Source organism: Anneissia japonica, unplaced genomic scaffold (genome assembly GCF_011630105.1).
Source record: "Anneissia japonica isolate Jap-2015-1 unplaced genomic scaffold, ASM1163010v1 scaffold21998_len63208_cov123, whole genome shotgun sequence".
Lineage (NCBI taxonomy): Eukaryota > Metazoa > Echinodermata > Crinoidea > Comatulida > Comatulidae > Anneissia > Anneissia japonica.
In genome coordinates, this window is record NW_022690392.1 from 41,882 (window position 1) to 46,267 (window position 4,386).

The following is a 4,386-nucleotide window of genomic DNA, read 5'->3' on the forward strand; positions in this document are numbered from 1 at the left end:
TTGTCGTATGTAGACGAGGAACCGTAGGTGTATCGAGTGAAACTGTCAGACCACACTAACTTTAAAATCCTGTATCCGTGGATGGGTAGCGGGTCACTTTAACAACTACATATTTTAGCACCAACCACTACCCCATCTCCCCTCTCACCCAGCTCTTACTATAATGCTTTCACGGCAATTGTTTATAAAATGTTTTAACAATTATACGGCACTATGACTTTCGTAAAAGTAAAACAAGTGTTTATGTTCCCAAACCAAAGACTAAAACAAGAAAAGAAGTACCCGTATTTCATATCATGGAAATTTTAAATGGAACAAATTAAGTCCGGATGTAGCCTACAGTCTTCAACAAATTTATTTCAAAAACAACATTATAACAATTAATTAAACTACGGTATATAATTAATTAACATTATGTATAAATCACAGATTTATTGACTTTTTATTTGTTTTATTTATTTTTATGTAATACTATATGTAAAATTTCAGTGTAATTTTATATTTGCATGGGTTTTTTTTTTTTGTTTTTTTTTTGTTGCAAACTTTGTATGTGTAATGATTATGTTATATTTTCGTTTAATTTCCGATGTGTAACTGTTGATTTTACAATGTAATGTGCTATACAATTAACGCAATGTTAAGATTTTCTCACGGATGATCCAAATAAGCATGTATCCTATTGAATTGTACGCAAACGCACGCCAACACAGACATACACACACCTACATAAAAAATAACCATTGAAGCCAAAAAAAAAAGAAAAAAAAATTAGTACACTGATGAAATTGTGTCCATTGCGAATATTCAAAAGCTGGTATCACGCGTTGCGATTTTTTTTTCTACATGCAGCGCTACGACTTGCTCAGTTTAATTCGTCTGGTGCACGGGAATTACTAGATAGATACAAAAGTTGGAATATATTAATTATAAAAATATATATTAATTATATAAAACAGTAACAACACAAATTACAACAAAATGCGCTGTAAAAAAGGTAAGGAAGTATTTGAACACGCCACCTAAATTTGTCCCACTTTTGATGACACATTATGCTAAATGCGTTTAGGCATATGCCCTATTTTATAGTGCAGGTATCTCTTAGCTTTAGTATCTAAGTATGAGTATTTAATATGGTGTCAAATAGACAGTTATTGCTAAACATGTCTGGAATCTGAAAAACATTAGCCCGGCTTGCCTAAATACCGTACTTTTGAGTTGAGGAATATTTCCTCTTCAAGTTCAATTTATTGTCATATACAATACCAATTCTACCAATGAGCTGGTCATTTCATAACTTAGTGCGTCAATTCATACAAACATTTCCTTAATTTTAAACATTTTGTGTAAGACTCTTATTTAATTGTTAAGTTGGTAAAAAAAATAAAATTGTTACCAGATCAACTACAGATGTAATTTTCTTCAAACCTGTCTTGATGTTTGTTCATATTTTCTCCTCAGAAAACAACATTAATTAAAAACGAATAATGCTCTATATCTCTAATCATTGTAATTTTGGCAGCCATTTTGGATTTTGGAAAACCAGGGAAGTCCCCAAGCAAATTTCAAATAGCATGTGGTCAGGATGATGAAACCGCTGAGAAAACCTTGATAATGATAATTATTATTAATAAGTAGCATGGCCGGCGGAAGCGGGGGGGGGGGGAGGGGGGGGGGGGCGAAAAATATATAATGTCTGGAGATTTTTTGTATGATCGGAAATGCAAAAAAATGAAGGAGGGAAGAAGGAGGAGAAGGATGGGAAAGAGACCAGTACCCGACCGAGTAACATTTTCTCGCAATTCACATTGGCGGATCTGGGGGAGGGGGGTCATGGGTCCTGACCCCTCCCTTGGGCAACAAAAAAAGAATTCTAGACCTACATTTTCAGGACCCGACTGATTTTCTTTTTTTTGGTGCTATTAGAAAATTAGAATTTTGAAGAACATAAAATTCATTAAAACACACATCAAATGTCTGGAAAGCTCAATTCTCGCCATCTAGGAATCAACATTTTCCTGGGGGAGAACCCCCGGACCACCCTTTCTTTTTGGGATTTATCGATTCATGGAAAAAAGAATACGCATGCAACTACTCATTTGTTTATGTATGTATATACACATAAAATAAAAAATGAGAACAATTTACCTGACATTTTAAGAGGGGAAAACCTTGAATTTTGAAGAACCCGGACCCCTTTTATCTTTGGAGTTCATTGATTAATTGAATCATTTTCAATGGGGGGACCTTGAATTTTGAAGAATTTAAAAGTCATTAAAAGACACCACAGAAGTCGGGAAAGCTCATTTCCCGCCACCTAGGAATCAAAATTTTCCCGGGGGAGGAAGAACCACAGGACCTCCCCCACCCCCTTTCTTTTGGGATTTATCGATTCATAGAAAAACTACGGTACGTATGCAACGTACTTAATCTTTTTTTATGTATGTATACACACATAAGGCCTATTTACTGAAATAACAATAGGGAAAAATTATCTGACCGTTTTCAAGAGTGGAAAACCTTGAATTTTGAAGACCTTAATTACTTTTAAGTTGTTCAAAATTCAAGGTGTTCCCCTCTTGAAAATTATTATAATGAATCAATGAACCCAGAGAAAGGGAGGTTCGAGTTCTTCCCGGGAAAATGTTGATTTCTAAATGGTGGACAATGAGATTTCCCGACTTCTGAAGTATTTTTTAATGACTTTAATTTAAAAGACACCTCAGAAGTCGGGAAAGCTCATTTCCCGCCTTCTAGGAATCAAAATTTTCCCGAGGAAGAACCCCCAGACCCCCATTTCTTTTTGGGATTCATGGAAAATTCGTATGCAACTACTCATTTTTAAAAAATTGTTATGTATGTATACACACATAAGCCCTATTTACTGTAATAACAATGGGAAAAATTACCTGACCGTTTTCAAGATGGGAAAACCTTGAATTTTGAAGAACATAAGAGTAATTAAAAGACACCTCAGAAGTCGGGAAAGCTCATTTCCTGCCATCTAGAAATCGAAATTTTCCCGGGGGAAGAATTTTGACCCCACCACCTAGATTTGATTCCAGATTTGCATGATTCATATTCCCATTCATCTTATAAGCAGTGGGGTAACAGGCGGGGCAGGGGGGCAGACTGTTCCCCCCCCCCCCTACCTGATGGTTTTTACCAGGCTGACTAAGCCGTCGTACCGGGCTGGGTAAGAAGAGAAAAGAAAAAGGGGAGAGGGAGGGAAATAGCGTACCGGGGAGGGAAATAGAAAGAAGGGGAAAGAAAAAGAAAGGAAAAAGGAAAATAAAAAGAGAAGAGAAAAATAAAGACAAGAATAAAAAGGAAGATATAATGAACAGATATCACAATACCCCGGCCTGCAACCTTTTCTCCACTTCAAAAAGTGTCCATAGCGCATTTGATCTAAGCCACCAGGTATTCTCCGCAGTGGCGTAACCACTGGGGGACAAGGGGAAAATATCCATCTGTGGAAAGTCTTTCCCCATTGAATGCCCTTTTCACCCGGTAAAGTGCCTGAAAATCTCAAATTTTAAATCGCATATTTTGTTGAGGTAGGCCAATTTCCTCTAAAAATTGCACATTTTAGGGAGTTTTGATCAATTCCGACGAAATTAGAGTTAAAAAAACAAAATTTTTTTGCGCGCTTCGCGCGCATTTTTTAATGTTAAAGCTTGTGCTTCCTCTCCTTTGCCTTCTAAGTTATTTAAAAACATAATAGTCAAAAAACTTGAGAAAGAAAATTTAAGATAGATCGTTTTACCTAAAAGAAGGGCCTCAATGTGTAATGATGGTGAAAGAACAGGCCTATGAATTGTAATACATAAACCCACGATGAAAATGCTTAATTGCCTGTCGTCAGGCTGAAGGAAAAAAGACATATCTGGCCCTCCTTGATTTTAGGAAGGCTTTTGACACCGTCTGGACAGATGGTCTATTCCTTATAATTGAAAACCTAGGAATAAAAGGTAGCCTACTTAAAATAATAAAAAAATTATATAAAAATGTTAAAGGAAAGGTAGTTTTTGGGAGCTTCGAAACAAAATATATTTAATATCCAAGAAGGTGTAAAACAAGGATGTCCGCTGTCTCCCATTCTTTTTACGATGTATATCAATGAACTAAATAATCAAAAGCCGAAATCTTGGGGTCGAAATTTTTAATGTAAAAATTGGTAGCCTCTTTCGGGCAGACGATGTAATTTTGATTGGAAATAGTGAAAACGACTTAGAATTATTATTGATTTCGTCCAAAAATGGAAGATGGCTTTTAACTACGATAAGTCGTCTGTCCTTATAACAGGACAGTGTATTAACAAATACAGGTTATGGAATCTTGGTGATAAATACATAAAAGAAACAGATAATTATAAATATCTAGGTG